The sequence below is a fragment of the Ptychodera flava genome, chromosome 3 (assembly GCF_041260155.1).
Source record: "Ptychodera flava strain L36383 chromosome 3, AS_Pfla_20210202, whole genome shotgun sequence".
Lineage (NCBI taxonomy): Eukaryota > Metazoa > Hemichordata > Enteropneusta > Ptychoderidae > Ptychodera > Ptychodera flava.
The window spans coordinates 37,482,198-37,500,260 of NC_091930.1; the positions used below are offsets into that span (position 1 = coordinate 37,482,198).

Below are 18,063 nucleotides of genomic sequence, written 5' to 3' on the forward strand. Positions count from 1 at the left end.
GAATGCAGTAGCCTGAATTTGAAACTGCCACGAACGATGACGCCAGAATAGTTTTTAACTGGAATTCTCTGTCACTTGTCACTCTTCAGTGACCATTTTCCTTCACAGCAGATTGGTACAATCTACCGGTATTGTTTTCTGTGGAAATGCTCCATTTCTCTACTCGGAAAGAGGGATGTGGGACTTTGAGGGATAACAAGTATGGTAAAATACTACAGAATGAAAATATAGCAATGTTTTCATGAAAACTATATAATGCCTTTCTTTTGTTTTAAAATGTATCCCCAATAATCTAGACTGGTCTAGAAACTGGACGGCTACACACTAATGTGCCAGTAGTTCTGCCCGGGAGTTCTGCATGGCTTGCAGAGCCACAAAATGGATGGTTAGATTCTAGACTGAATTTTAACTATGTTTACTCTGAGTTGGGAAAAATATTGCTTTCATAAGCTAAATTAAACCTGTCTAATTCAAATACAAGGTCAATTTTTACTTCCATCGAGCTTTTTCCATCCATTATGTGACATTAAACTCACACGAGGAAGTGCCACCGGGTCAGTCATAATACCCATTTACTGCTACAACATTGTTTAACCCTAATGAACTCCACTAGGATGGATGCATTTTTACATATGCCCAGAAGGCTGGGTTAGGGCAGAGATCGATGGATTATAGTGTATGCAAAGCATGGCATAGATGTGTGGGCAATGGGTTGTATTGTTCAGCATGACCATGGCAATATGAGATTAATTCATTGCCGCTACATAGTAGGCACTTTAATTGTATTTGACTGTCAATTTTAGTGAACAAGAAAATAACAATGCATGAGACATATACTGAATGTAATATCATGCTAAACCAGATATGATCAATACTAGAAGAAGAATATCAGTCGAACGTAAGTCTCCAATTTATGGAACAAAGCATTTACTGATATAATCTCAATAAATGTGAAAACATTTTTACATTACTCTGCCTTTCCTAAATAACCACAAAGACGGTTATATACAAGTATGGAATTTCCAGTGTTACATGCATGAGACAGCTAGGGAAAAACATGAATACATTATGTAATTGAGTGTGTTTTGTTACTGCACAGGAGAATTTTCTGCTTGAAATTGATCAAGGACACATATATGCAAATGTCCTCTAAACGTTTAGCAAATCATAATGTGCCCATTCTATCAGTGGTGAAAGGTATTATATGTGAAAACTCTCACCGACCTTTGAATTTCATTTCTCTAATGGTCAAAATATCATATGTTGACATGTACACACAGCAGGTGAACAGACGCTAAGAATGTGAATTCACCATTGACATCACCTTTACCTATCCATCAAAACACTGCCAGGATTGCTTGACTTCAATTTTCAATAAATTCCACTTAACATTCTCAGCATGCCCTCACACGCTGATACAATTTGTAACATTTAATGCACAACAAACACCGGGGGAAAGTTGTTCAAATAGTCTGGGGAATGCCGAGGAGAGTCAACTTGAATTGCAAATCACCTGAAACCTTCTCCTAATTAGTATTTGAAAGCCTCTCTTGTCTGTGTTTAATCACACAAGTATTGACTTGCCAGGACGATGCTTGTTGCATGTTCATGCCAATTTCAGTAAAATCAATTACTTTTCCTACTGGCATTAGATAGAAGATTGCTATGTACATGCACATGAAATTAAAACTGTATTTCCACTCGGAATTAAAAAAGACATTTTTTGTCTGCTTGATAAGGAAAAATAAATGTGGATATTGGTAAGATTCTAAGCAGTGATGTCACTGTGATGTCACAGTGACATCATTATGTACAGCTCCATTACAATTTGCAAAAAACCACCATTCTTACACTATGACTTGTAGAATATGCTAAAATCAGACCCCTCCCCACATCTTTATCATTCAGTCACTTCCAGAATGCTCAGATAGTACAGTGTAATCAGCCATTGCATCACTTGTCTAAAACAGCTGGCCATGCCTTAGGGCTATACGCAACAGAATGAAGAGCTGACTGATTTCTTTTGAGTGTTTTTCTGTGCGTAATCTTCACCATCTGTACAACGGCTGTTCCAATACAGACTACATGTACGCAACCCCCCCTACACAATTAATGCAATGGATAATAATCACGGTCAAAATAGAGTTCTCTTGTCAAGAATACTGACATTTACAAAGATACTGACATTTACACAACAGGGTAGTTTTTGATATTATTGTTCCTGACAGAATGGTCAAACAGTTATGAGCAGAGCAGGAATAAAATGACAAATAGGAATGGAATGACTTTCAATTTTCCAAAGTGTTGATACTGTCGTCATGGCAAAAAACACTTAAGCTACAGAAATATTCCATGGGTCAAAGGTCATACATCAGAAATCAATCAGGTGCTTGGATCTGTTGTAGATACACAGAAAGTTCATGGGAAGACATGTTTGCTGTAACTGACCAATCAGAATGAGTTGACCTTTGACACCACCAATAACAGAAAAGAATACATCACTCACTGGTGAATCTCTTAGATTATATATAGTCCCTTGCATAAATCCTTTTGTTGAACCATCATCTTGGAATGTCAAGATTCAATTTTTTTTCTGAAGCGCTACAATAATCTCTTCTGGCTCAGATGTACTTTTGATCGATATTGAAAGCTATGGGTGGTGAGAATGTCTTTCACTATAATTTCAACACAGTTGTAATGCTAAAGTGGTGTCATGAAATTTCATTGACATGAGAAACAACACAAAGTTCAAACAACACAGCAATGTCTGTGCTCACAAAAAATGTCAGAACACTAAGCCTGAGAGCAACGAATCCTTCTACAAAAGAGCAAATTGAGAGGAACTAATACAGATATCTTCTGTGTCATTGGAACAAAAATGCACAGAACAAAAATATTTTAGAACAAAAATATTTTGTGTGCGCTAAAACAGCCGTACGGACGCCCGTTCCGTAACATTTACGGTTTCGAGGCGCCCCATTCCCTGCAGCTGTATCTGCACATTGACAGTGGAATGGTTTAAAGGGACGCAGTGGACGAGTCCTAGAATATGTCTCATGCTCTGTACATGTAGATCAAAAATATCCAGAGGCGTGTCCGAGATAGTGTACCACACTTGCTATAAAGCAGAAGAAAATTGTTGACATTGCATGAAAATGCTCAATACACAGACAACTTGATGCCAAATGTACAGAATAAGTAAGATGTATAATAGAAAGGTAATCATATAGAATACAGCAAAGGATGCACTCGGACCTTGGCACTGCGCATCACCGTCATGAATGCTGCGCCGATGTCCTCATGTTTCCTGTGTGGTATTTTCGTAATAATCTCATATTATTATCATAGTGAACATAAGCCCCAGATTAAAGATGAACAGTGTTATCTTACAGTATTTCATTATACTGCACAGCCTTGAATCAAACATGATAAAGCAACCATAAAATTTAAAAAAATAAATTACCAGAAGAAATGAAACAAATGCAATTATTATGAGAAAAACGTTTTTTGGACTGAACTTATATGTGAGTAGCTGTTGGCAATACTGGTGTGTGTAGCTTTGACAATGCTACCAGATTACAGGGTTTTTCAAAATTTTTCATTTCCGTCAGAAATGAGCCAGTCAGACAAAGATATGCAATGGTGTGATGCCAAAGAATACTGTGATGGCCAAGATTACAGGAACTTATCTACAGCCCTCATCAATGTATGTCAACATGGACAACATCCTAAACCTTAACAGATAAACCCCTGGCTTAAGATGTTTCAGTATTGACTGTCCACAATACATCTACACGTACCAGGCAGCTCATTGCCTGTAATTTTCAATTAGTATTCTGTTTTGCAGCCATGAACTTTGTAATCCTCTGCCGCTTCACACTACATACTGACACAAAAACCCAACATGTTCCACTTTTCAGAGAAAACAGTTATCTTGTTCAAAAAATCCACACACTTACCATTACCTCTCTTTATCAGCTTGGGTTCTCCCAACTCTATAAAGAAGTTTTCATTTTTCTCATACTCTTCATCATCCATGATTCTGATAGTGATGTATTTACTGTAAAGGAAAAGGAATATATAAATATTGAATACGACATTATCACAATGTAATGTCATTATATTCTATGAATACATTTTAGAAGTGCTTGCTTCAAGATATGAATAAACAATGTGTAAGTAATTTCAATTTGTAGATGTATTCTCCATGGTGACAAACCCAGGGATTTCACTCAGTGATGCAAGAGATACCTATTGCACCCTGGGACTGCTGCAAATACATCCAGGTATTACCTGTTACAATGTAATTTTTTAGACTGCCCAACATGACATTGACCTCTTCCCCTTCTGGAGGTCCAACTTTGACATTTAAAACGATGAGGGGATTGAAGCGAAATATAAGGCACAGAAAGGGCAAATAGAATGTAAAATGTTTTTAAAATCCACCTTCTACAAACTGTGGTGTGGAATGCTTTGATCTACATGTCAAGACATGCCCTGAGACATGGAGAATGCATTTAAGGTGTTTCCCAAGGGTAGACACTTAGGTTGATGTTAAGGTGGTTGGAAAGGCTAGAGCGTCAGTTATAAATTTCAACAAAACTATTAAATATAAAGTAGTCAACATTCTCTGTGGAATAAAAAAAACTAGACATTTGGGCACAAAGGCATTGCAGAGTTATAGCCTGTTAAAACTTTTGAAAAACTGACCAAATAAGAAGAAGTTGGGGAGTCCTTAGTGTATTAACTATGGTAGAGGTCCTCTAGCTTTTAATAAAATGTTTGAAAAGGGAAAGTCGTTATTTGCTGTTTTTCAGGAAAGTTTGACAAGGCGGTGCTGGCATTCAGAGTGAGTGACTGCTATTGTAAATGCATTTTTAGATTCTTTGAGTGTCAAAGAGGTGTCAAAAGTGAGATTAACCAAAAAACTGCTCTATGACTTCAAAAGAGGGGTGCAAATATGGCCTGTTTTCAACATTTTTGCAGAATAACAGTATTACTACATAATTGTATACCAATTTAATCCAACTTTGAAATGAGATATGGACATGGAATTTTTACAGCCTATTAACAAGGTTACAGATAAGATTTGTAAGGCACAATTTTCCTGTATTTGAAATACTTTTTGAAAAATCACATTTTGAAATTTGAAAGAATTTTTAATAATTTTTTGATATATAAACCCATGTAAAATCATAGAAACAAATTTTATTTACAAATCCTGCCGTACAAATCTTACAATAAATAGTGTCAACATATTTATAACTAATTTGGTAATATTAATACTATCCAATTATTATTAAATTCAAATATGTAAAAAAAATATGAAAAACTAAATTTTAATATTTACTGGTGTCATATTTTAAAATCATGGCTGCAAATATCAATTTTTATATTCTTTGGAGAAAATATTAACAAAGGGAGTTATCCTGAAAATTTGAACTAAATATCTTGATTCTAACACTTGAAACTTGACATTAACTCTGAGAAAAGAATTGGTGCAAAAATAGCCTTTCCAACCACCTTAATTCACTTGGCTAATGACTTGGTTTTAACACTAATACAAGTAATCGGCTGCATTTTGATGGCAGGTGCGCCTAACTTGACATCACTGAATCAAGTCTGCAATGCCAATTTGACAAAATTACGCATCGGCCTGACAGCAGAGCACGGAGAAGCTTATTTTGCTTCGTAATGTAAGGGCTCGACTTTCATGTTATATTATCAAATTTGCCGCATGAATGTACACATTCCCTACTCATCCACTCATGCGCCTTTATGACTCTTTATAAGGGCATACAATCATTAAACTTGAAAGTATTGTCATTTCGTCATGATCTTAAGGATTCTTCTTTGTACATATCACAGAATCAAAGAAAAACATCAGGGTAATCATGCAAGTTTACAGAACACATGACAAATTTGCCAAATAAATGGAAAAATGATGAGTCGGCATATTTAAGGTAAAATGAACAGATATTCAGACTCAAATATTTGCAATACTTTTGTGGTCTACTGTACTGCTCTTGTTAGCTCATATTGAAGCTCTTGGACTAAGTCAAGTTTTTACTGCCTTATGCTATTGAAAATCAGAAAGTTAATTTTTCCAAATAAAATTAACCCAGAGATAGCAACCATTTTGAATTTCAAGTGTCGGTAATTGTTCGGTAATTTGTGTCTCTAGTGCCAAAATTCGCTAGGAGACTCTCCAATTTTGTTCTTAATTTTGAGAGAAATGGTCGAAACTTTCTTTGAAGCAAGTTTTAGCAAAATTTTTGAACAAAAGCAAGTGTATATTGTTAGGCTGTTGAAATTAATTTCTTATTTAAGCCATTTTTCTAAAACTGTCGACAGATTTGAAGGTTGTATTATGCACTCGTATCTTTCAAACTCACGCTTGGCCTATTCTGTACTAATGGACCAAACAAGATTTTCTTAAATGAAGTTGATTAACTTTTAAAGAGAAATGTTACAACTAAAACTAAATATCCTCATCCTTTGAGAAGCAGAAAGGTTGTGATATTATTGTGTACTGTTTCTCATCTCTGCAAAATGGCAAAAACACATATAAAGAGAATTGTTGGAGCAATTACATTTTCAGAAATTTCTCTCAGCTGTACCTTGAATTGCCTTTCTCTATCGACACACTATTATACAGGAAAAATATATTTTTGTAATGTTCTACGAAACTTTTCATACCTGTGAAATCAGAATTTTATGGACTGATTTAGTCCAAAATAAAGTTAAATAAATAATAAATAAATAAATAAATAATAAATAAATAAATAAATAACAAAAATTCAACACTATCCCTGGCGATAACCCTCCAAACTGAGGTTCTTACCATCAGACACAATGGGCCCACCATTCTACAAAAGGCTAAACATCAAAAATTTCAATCTTGGGAAGCAGGGCTTTGGAAAGCAATATAAGCAACAGGGGCCAACTGAAAATCAATTCTCATCCCGTCTATTTGAAATCTTGACTCACTCTAATGAGATTTGTAATGTCAGTGGAATAACGATGCATTTACCCCGCTGACGGACACAATCATCTACTAAAAACACTACTTTCATGTATGTGATGTATAAATTATTCAAAATGATGGCAAATTGCATGCTTTCTCTTCCCTGACAGCATGTGACAAAGAAACTGTGCCTGGAATATTCAGTGAAGCATTTGATGTTGGCAAAACTTGGCAGAAAACACTCAAGAAAACAGTCTATCATGCTATTGATATGCTTCTCTGTACATCTCAGGAAGGGGCTTTCAATTCCTAGCTTGCAAGGCGCATAATATGCACTGTAAAGTAAATATTTTCAACAAAGCAGAAAGAAGTCAAGTGTTCAACATTAGGTGACAGGTGCATTTCGTGGGACATTAAACCTATCGAGCCGGTGAGTGTTTTTGCATTCATAACGGTAACAGTATATGCATGCATACAGTTGACGTCAGCACGACAGTGTATAAACACAAAACTGCTTAACAATCAAGGAAACACATAACCACTTGGGAAGAGGGGGATAATAACCAGAGAAGAGGCCGGTTGCATTGTTTGCATGATATTATTACTACACCAGTGTCCTACAGTAAAGTTCATGGCAGTCTTGTAACAGTAGCTTTTTCAAAGTCTGAAGAATTAATTTTTGTTGCACTTAATACAACTTTCTATCATTCCTTTTTTTCTGTCTTTCTAAAATTCTTTCTTTCCTTTTTTTGCTCACCTGTTTACACACGTGAGCATATGTCGCAGCGATGTCTCTGTCTGTCCATCTGTGTGTGTGTGTGTGTGTGTGTCTGTCTGTCTGTCTGTCTGTCTGTTGGTCCGATATCTCAAAAACGGCTGATCAGATCAGAATCAAATCTAGTACATAGATTCAGTTAGCAAATGGCAAGAACTGATTAGTTTTTGGTGGGTGTGGCTTGCATACTTTTTGCTCATTTGCATAATTAATGATTTTAGAAAAAATGGATATTCATTAAAAACGACTACACACAATTTGATGAGATTTGTTACAAATGTTGATCACACCAAGATATATCAGTAGTGGGAACCATTAAGGGGTGACATGAAAGAGAGTTGCTCATTTGCATATTTAATGAACTTTCCTAATTAGGGATATATATCTGATTTGACTCGATCAAAATCGACCAAACTTGGTATGTATATTAAAGATACTATGATTTAATATTATTGAAAGTCATTAAAGCGTTTTCTCTTCAGCCAATTCCTAATTTGCATATTAAATGAACTTTCCTAATTAGAAATATATATCTGAATCAACTTGACCAAAGTTGACAAAACTTTCTACATATATTGCAGATACCATGATACAACATTATTGAAAATCATTAGCATTTTTACTTAAAGGCCCCTTCTCAATCCCTGGTTCTCGCATTAGCGAATGTGTCAACAGCCCATTAACAGTTTGTCATTCTTTTGTTTTCCATTGAATATTTTATCAAGGAAATATATTTACATGAAATAAATCTGATAAATGAGTGGGGGCTTTAAGCCAATTCCTAATTTACATATTTAATGAACTTTGCTTATTAGGGATATATACTGGGATTTACTTGATCAAAGTTGGCAAAACATGCTATGTACATTGATGATTATACCAGGTTAAAACAATATCAAAAGTCATTTCACATTTTCATGTCAGATAATTTATAATTTGCATGTCTAATGAGCTTTCACAGCTCAGCATATATGGTTTGAAGGACTTGGCCAACGGTAATTACACTTGCTATATAAAGTGGTGATCAATGCCAGCAGTAAAAGAACTTTAATATTTTTATTTCAGCTAATTACATATTTGTATACTTCATGACCTAATCGGCGGTGATTATTGTTCATTCTGTTGATCATAATACTTTCAATGAAGTTGCAAACTTGTGGCCATGGTTAAAATTTACACATAACCACAATATATAATGAAACACGTGAGCATTTTCAGTTCATATCTGGTTTATCTAGAACAACTTTATTTATTTGCACATTTATTTATCTATTTATTTATATCTATTTATTTATTCATTCATTCATTTATTCATTCGATATACTTGTCCACTTCCTTATTTGTTGATTTGCTCGAACAAAGCTGCAGTTTTTAGGATTTTCATCGACAAATGTAAAAATATGCACCAATGTCTGTAATTTCTTGAAGAGGGCAACTCAGGGGTTTCGGAATCACTTGCTCATGAGGTTGGTCTGTAATGTTCAAATGAAACCTGCCCTAGAGTTTTAATTGCAGCTTTGTTTCACTTTGATTCCAATTCAAGTTGGAAATAAAATTTGATTTTCTTGCTTTTTTAAAGGACATACCGGTAGATATAAGTACATCAAATGAAGCCCTGAATGAAAAGACCCAGAATGTCAAAGTTCATAGCCTTGGCAATCTGTACATAATCGTCTTTAGTTAATACTATAATATTTATCTGGTGACATTTATAAATCCTAGCATGGTTTTATTTAACAGGTCTGAACAATTATACATGTGTCAGCAATTGATCATCCAATTCACAGATGCCATCCCTGTGTTGTATGTAAGTGTGTACGGTAGTCAGTCTGAAGGCCAACGTTTAATTCAAGTTTGGTAACTCTAGAAACTTTCGAACAATTTATCATTATTATTATGAGGACTTATTCATACATTATGTGTAAATTGTGTAAATCTACTTATTACAGTACATGTCCTGTCTTTTTCAATTGAAACTTGATGATGACACATCAGACTGCAAAAGTCCTATTTTAGTGGGATACTCAACTTATAAGCCACTATCTGGCTTGTATTGATGTACCATCAAAACTTTTTCAAACCATGTACACTGTGGGCTTATTCACAGTCAAATAAGATTTATTTCTGAAAGTTATGAGAAATCATGTGCTCAGCAAATTCATCCAAAACAATCAAAAGCGTAACACGGAATGAGAATTCAATAGAAATAGTTTGAATGCTATTGGCTGGAGGTAAATTGACATAAACGCAAGAATGCCGTTTACTTGATTAGTTTGATCATGCTGCTGTAATTGGATCGTGCAAAACACTGTTATCAATTCATGTGAGTAGTAGCCATTGTTGTTTACATTTATACATGACACTACAGGTATGAGGGAATTTATTACTGCACATTACTCACCAGAAAAGTTTCCTATAAAATATTAGACTAGTGCACTTGTTGGCTGTCAACTGATGGTAAATTCTTCCTTTAATTATATATTTCAAGAACCATAACATTAGGGAGCTGAGAGACATGACATAAAGACACTGGACTGCAAGGATGAAATTTTATTTGCCTCATTACAGCATTAGACCATTTTCTCTTAACAAAGACTGCACATCTGGGACAGATATTTGCACTGTAAAACTTTTACAACACATTTCTGGTCTACCACTTGTGGCGAATCACTTGGAAGCTCAAGCTCTTGGAGTAAATAAGTTTTTCACCAGCTTATGTTTGTGAAAATGGAAAATTTAATTTTTCATCATAAAGTTAACACTGGGATTGCAGCCATTTTGAATTTCAAGTGTTGATAAATTGCTTCTCTGGTACCAAATGTTGCTAGGTAACCCCTGATTTTATTCTTCATTTCAAAAGGATGCAGGTTAAAGTTTGCCAACGGAAAGTTTGAGAAAAGTTAAAGTCTTTCAATTTCGAGGCGTACTTTAGGTCTTGAGGGCAAGTGGTCACCTGCTCTATGCAAATAAATTACCTCCTCTGGTCTACAATACATAATTTATGATCCGAAACCAAGCTAGCAAGCGGAAGCATGTTAGTTTACATTGTCAGATAATACCGTGCTGTAGTCTAATAAATGCATTAGTCGTGAGTATTTTACAGGGCATCTTCTCAGGTACACATCATTTTATAGGGTCATTTCACAACACCAGTGTCAGGAATATTTGATTCGTCCATTCCATCGATATTTATAAACTAATTGATGTTCCATAAAAGTCTAATGAACCATTCATCCTGAGCCTGTAACTCTGATATCTGGTAAAAACGTTGAAGACATGAAATTTTCAGACACGTAATTTCCTGTTTCCATGATTACCTGCCGCGCTTTCAATTAGCATTCAGCAAGGCAGTATGTGCACTCTGTGATAGCATCTGTCAGATCACCAAGATTTTGTACATGTACTCAGTGGGCTTTTAAGTCCGAAAATGGAGGAGACGTGAACTCATATCGCTAATTAATGAAATTCAGCTTGTCTCCACAACGTTGCAAAGATCACGGCATTAGCTATTGGACATCTATGACTCATTTATTCTTTGCCACATAAAATAGAAAATCTCATATCCCGAAAACCTATTTTCCCTGTATATGAATGACTGGATGAGCTCATGTCCAACCATGTTTAGTTCGACAGAATCATTCACTGTGACATGTTTAGACCATTTCAAACACAGGCAACATGAGGCGTGCAGGTTTCACAGGACTTGAGGCATGTGAACAGCAGCGTCTACAGGTATGCTGACCTTATGCTCGGAGAGGTTAGGTCATGTTTCCAAGAAATAGGTACAATGCAGAAATGAGATATGAGAGCCTAACGAAAACACCTTGTCAGATTTATTATGCAGGATCTGACGCCTATTTATCAAATCAAACTGACACTTGGTTGCAATGTAATGATTAAGGTTAATTTAAAACTCGTGTTGCCATCAGAATTTCAAAGACTCCTCACCAACCATTCTTGAATCCAACATCAACTCAGAGTTTCTCCTCTTCTAAGTAAATGGTATCATTACAGAAATTGAAAACGCAGTCACTGAGTTGAATTTAATGGATGATCCAGCAGGACCTTGGCATTAGTTGACTCTGTAAAGTGGACATCAACACATCCAAGGCAGTCATTATTATTATTTAGTGAATGAAATTTCTCCAAGAGCTCATGTACTTTTTTGCGACTAAAATAAATGTGTACATTAAAAATATTATTTATGACACTTTATGGGCTGTTATCAGTGTGTTTGGTATCGCTTGGGTTTTACTCAATTGCTGAAATCAATCACTACAGCTGTGTCAGATTACAGAACAAAGAGTATTCATGAGATATTAATGTGACTTGTATGTATGAGATATCGATATGCTGCCTAAAATGCAGCCACACGTCATGCATGCATTAATCAATCGTGATACACTGCAAACAATGTCAAGCCAATTTGATTATAAACAGAGCAGTTAAACCTGCCAATTATGCTTGTATTTCAAACTATAATGCTTCACCATTTGGGAGAACAGAAGATGTGGTAAAGGTGACGAACTGTCTGTGAAAAATGGGGGGCAGGTATGGAGTAGCCTGATGAACTATGACTGAGGGTAGGAGAGGGAAGTGGTAAAGTACCAGTAATGAATGTACAGTGATTTGTGTTGACGTTGGGGCTGTGGTAGCGCAATGAACGCATTATGACCCAGGTTGAGGATGGGCAAATCGTCCATGTAGCCGACACGAACACGAAGTGTCTGTAACCGGCTACAAACACTATGAAAAACAGTAAAGAATGAGCTACAAAATCACTATCAGTTTTAAGTTGCAGGTAGAATAAGTCTGCGCCTTTGTATAAAATACTATAAAAATAGTAGAAAGTGAGCAACTAGCAGAAAGTTAGTCGAGGAGACCTTAACCGCATATCATTTGCATCTCATTGTCGGCTACATGGACTGTGTGCCGAGGATGGGGGATGTGGTAGGGCAATGAATGCATTATGACCCAGGTTGGTGGATGGGGATGTGGTAGGGCGATAAATGCTTCTGACCCGGGTTGGGGGAGGGGATGTGGTAAAGCCATAAACGCATTAAGACCCTGGTTGGGGGATGGGGCTGTGGTAAGGTGATGAATGCATTATGACCTAGGTTGGGGGATGGGTTGTGGTATCGGTAGGGCAATAAATGCATTAAGACCCAGGTTGGGGGATGGGGATGTGGTAGAGCCATGAATGCATTAAGACCCAGATGGGGATGTGGTAGGGCGATGAATGCATTAAGACCCTGGTTGGGGACGGGGCTGTGGTAGGGTGATGAATGCATTATGACCTAGGTTTGGGGATGGGGTTGTGGTATCGGTAGGGCGATAAATGCATTAAGACCCGATTGGGGGATGGGGATGTGGTACAGCGATGAATGCATTAAGACCAAGATGGGGGATGGGGATGTGGTAGGGCATGAATGCATTATGACCCGGGTTGGGGGATATGGAAATGTGGTAGTGTGGTGAATGCATATATGACGCTTAGCATGGGAATCACTAGTTACCCAGATTGCTCTGCGGGGCTCTCTTAACGGCTGCCCCTACACAGAGATCCCACAGAGCAGTCTGGGTAACCGAGACTAGGGAATCACAAGGTAGGGTGATGAATGCATTATGACTGAGGCTGTGATTGAAAGATGAGCGCATGATGACACACACAGAGGGCATTATTACCTTGTGAAATACTGCTAATTTTATGCAAATTTGACTAATTTGCTCATACAGTCAAGCCAACTGCATGAGCCTTTCCCTTGCTGAAGGTGATTTTACCTACAACTTCCATGACAGCAGCTTGCTTGCAAATTACTCATGCATGTATATTTCATGGTGCATACTAATAGAGGCATGAATGAGAAACAGACATTTACTGTTGAGGCCCAATGAAAGGTGAATGAGGGAAAACCATAATGAGGCACAAATGCAATGTTACGAGCCACTTACAGTCATATTTGGTCCAATCATGAAAACAAGGCAATTACTAGTAATCAATAGCTGTGATATTTCCACACAAACAACAATCTGCACTGAAATTGATCACTGGCCTTCAGAGTAGCTCACAACCTTGGAACGTGACAAAGATATCATGCTGACATACTATAGCGCTGGCACCTGCTAATTTTCCTTGGAGTTTTGGTGGAATTATTGTCACTAAAAAAGGACTGCCAGTGCTATGATTGTAATGACGTCTGATAATTACTTTCACTTTGACATGGGATAATTGATGCAGGCAATGAAGCTGAACACAGTCACTTTCTGCACATCGCCATGCCAACCACCCTATCACTATGCCAACAACATTACCTTGTTGAACATGTACTATACAAATGTCGGAAAATGTCACTATAAAATGATGATTTATCTCTGTATGACAAAGATACGATTATCAATCGACCTCCAAAAAAAGAGGCTGAGTGACTGAGAATTGAGATTTTTTCCATGTTTGATTTTGCATTCAAATCACAAATTTACCTGGCAAATTTACAGCATGATTCATCGGTATCTTCCTGTAAGGTGCATCGACTATTCTCACACATCAAGTTTGACTGGAAACGACATGACATTAAGATGACCAAACTGGACCAGTCAAAAATTTATTGCTGTCTTTAATAACTTCCAATCTCATCTGATGTGAGAGGACTTGCTCTAAATATTACCTTGCCAGCTGCTTTCCACACTGTATATTATTAAATTAAAATACATGACATGCATATCTCCAAGTTAATGTGGGAAAGGTGGAATACTTGAGGTGCTTCATTCAAAATTTAATTTCCCAGAGCAAAAGTATGCTACTGTAACTTTGAGAATGGCATTCTAAAATTTCTAATGTCAATATTTAAAACATGATGGTTTGAAAACATTTTGCATTTAAGTATGAATGTTGGGATGCAATATTTCATATTTGTTTCAGTTGTCTAGATGCTGCTCTGCAGGGATAACAGCCTTCCAACATTCTCTCAAGATAACCATCTAACTGGTCGAGTTAAGACTGCTAAGATTGGTTATCAAGGTAAATACACAAAATATGGTTCGATGCCTTGTCTGTGATTGGTGAAGGGTTGGTTATTAATGTAAAATATGCAAATACTGTTAGATTTATGTGAAGTATTGGATAATGATCACTGCATGTACTCACAGAGTTTATAAAATACTCATCTCTCAAAAATGCCATTAGTGTTAGTGCAATTTATTCAGTACACTGTTGTCTTTTACCGTAATTAGGCATTAGTTTGGTTTTTTTTCAAACTGTAATCAGTAGGGATACAGCTTGCCGCCACTTGCACATTTTTAGTTGCAAAATAACACGTCATTTGCTGGGGAAATCGAGCAAAACAGAGAGATAAGATAGTGAATATATCCCGAGGATACGAACTGAAAATTCTGAGACACTTGAGTGACCTAAATGGTAAATGATATGGACATGTCTTTCAAGGCGGGCCACTTGAGTAGCAATAAAGACTGATGAACCGGTATTGATGTGTGCACAGTGTTGATGTGCACACAGCATTGATGTGAATCCTCACATCATGTGAAGTGCATTTGTTGGGATCAATAATCTGAGATACCTTTCTGCACGTATTTCCCATGTGAAAACAATGACTCAAGTCTTTTGTAGGGCTTCACAGCTTTAATCCTGTATGGTTTCTACTGCCTCCATTCTTTCCTGCATTTGACGCTGGCTTTAAACGCTCTTCAGATTTGTGTGATAAGTACCACCTTATTAATTTCTTTTTCTTTCCATAATTAAATGACTTTGTACCTTTGAGAATTTAGTTCGTTTGTCATGATCTTTGCAAAAAAAACTAAGGAAAACTCTCTATCTCTATACAAAAACATGATTGGAATAATAATTCTATTTCAGTTCATCCCAGTTTTGAATGATAAGCTTGGATTTACTCACAATTAGGCTATAGACACAACAAACAGCCAACACCTGGCTCACATCAGGGTCAGGGGTCACAGCGGATCATTCACAAGACCTTTCTGGTTGAAATGATTGTATCCCATACATTATACCATGGAAAACTTCAAGCTTTCCCATGTGTCTCGGGATTTGAAGTATGGCGATGTAAAAATAACTAAAATTGGCTTTTAGTTAATACTAAACAGCCTTTTCACTTAAGAAAGTCACTTGTACATGCTGTAAAGTAAATTCACCTTTAAACGTGGATATGCCCTTTGCATTGAAATACACTCTGAATTAGTCCCTAATGGATATCTAGCTATCCTGACTTCCATACAAAGTGAGAAATGTCCATCTCTCACACAGAACACTCTTTCTATCTCCATTGGGAGGGAACTGGGGAGGTTAAAAAAAGATGCAACTTTGGATATATCTTTTGTAATTTTATCATCCGCAAGGAAAAAACAACACTTGAAGGAGTATTAACTATAACTTTTACATGTTTGCGTATGCTATATGATAACAAAGTATAGATTCTTGGTATAATCCCTGCCACATACTCGCATGCCTGCAGTTTTTCACTTTTCAACACGGCCTGTACACTAAGAGAGTACCTGTACCATCTACATCACTACTGTAGAAATGTGAGTTCCTGGTCTGCAATGTAATACATGCCAACAATCACAACACTCCCTACAAATTCCGCACAATGTGTTGACACGTGACATACTGGATATATCAGCATGTTGAAAAAGTATCTGCAGTTGGTTATGCACACAGCAAAACTGAAGCAAATTCTGTTCAAACTTACTTCTAGTGTACTTCAGACATTGGAATAAAATTCAATGAAATACAATAATTAAGTCAAAGTGATTGACTGGGAAATAATTGAACACAAAACATTTCTAGAGTATGACATGGCGCGTCCTATTTGCATAACAGCACTGGTTATATTGCGTCAATAGTAATCAATGATTGAATTAACTTATCCAACATTATGAATGACATTTCCATGTCTTATACAAATAACTAGTGAAATGAAATATTGACAGAATGCAGCCTGAAGGCTGTGCATATTTTTCTGCTTTAATTCAATTGATTTATTCAGGGTAAAAATTTCTACTCTCATATTTATCTTTGTCAAACAGCATCTTTTTTTACAACTGTGCTAAAAATAGCCAATAGATGGTGATTCGAATTTAAAACCGCCACCTGGCCGCCAATGTTAAGTTCACTGTATCAAAAGGCAAAAGAAAAATGTGGTTCAGATATGATGGATTATAACTCAGCAATAATGCAATTGTGAAATTAAAACTCTTTTGAGTAGACACCAGGATAAGCTATGATAGTGAGGGAGCCATTTTAAATATCACGCTCACCACTCAAAAACTGTCAATTTTCCATTGCCTCAAAAGCCATTGGTTGCCAGGCAACCAGAGGATTGGAGAGCGGTCACAGTGTCAAATCTAGTCTTTTCAGAATACAATATCATTTCTCCCACTGACATGCTCAGCCATGCTGTTGGATTACTCCAATTTCATTTGTGTATTTTGGCAGCCTTCAACGTAAATTACCTCTGATCAGATCTCTATACCAACAGATATTCACTCCAGAAATCCCTGACTAATCATCTCTATATATTTGAACATTTGAAACTCAACTGTATTGGAAGAGATATTTTCTCTAACAAGCACCACCTTCTCCCTGGAAAGGACCGTCTTTCAAATTTATTTTTAATGCTGGAAATTTTATAAATAATTTAATACTGGACATCTGTCATACATCTTTGCCTTCTGTCACAGATAGCTAAATCTGCACACCCTTCTTGCATTTGCAATATCGTGTCGAAATGACCAAATGACACTTAACTCCCTCGTACTATCAGCAAATTAGCTTATATACAACATATCACACATAACACTGGGCAATCAACCTTTACTGGGTCCGTAGCTTTGAACTTGTGTAGATCTGTTTCAGTATTCTCGTCAAATGGTAATATCTCTACCTTGAGAAGTACGCAGATATTTCAACATTATGCACTGCCTGGATGGTTGAAATATTGAATTCAAGAGCGATATGAAAATAATGAATTTAGGCGGAGGCTATCTGTCATTAAACACAAAAAATGGTAAGCATACTCAACCAGTTTCTTGAGTACACCTATCGTTTCTCCACACTATTTCAAAACTTTGCTGTACTCCTGCTTCTTCGTTGCAGTTGCAGTTGAGTCTATTTCTTGGAATACTTTATAAGGAAATATTGCACAAAACTTTGTTGTCGATGATTGGAACATAACATACCAAATTATCACAGATAAGGAAGGAAAGCTAAACACCAATAGCAACACAGAAATGTCCTTGAAGCTGGTGGCAAAACTGACGAATTTACCATTCTTTAGGAAACTCTGTA

The 18,063-nt window shown here is 36.5% G+C and overlaps 1 pseudogene; it reads right to left on the reverse strand.

The window, feature by feature from the left end:
• LOC139129941 (sodium/calcium exchanger 3-like) overlaps nt 1-18,063 on the reverse strand; it is an 88,000-nt pseudogene that overhangs the window by 20,433 nt on the left and 49,504 nt on the right.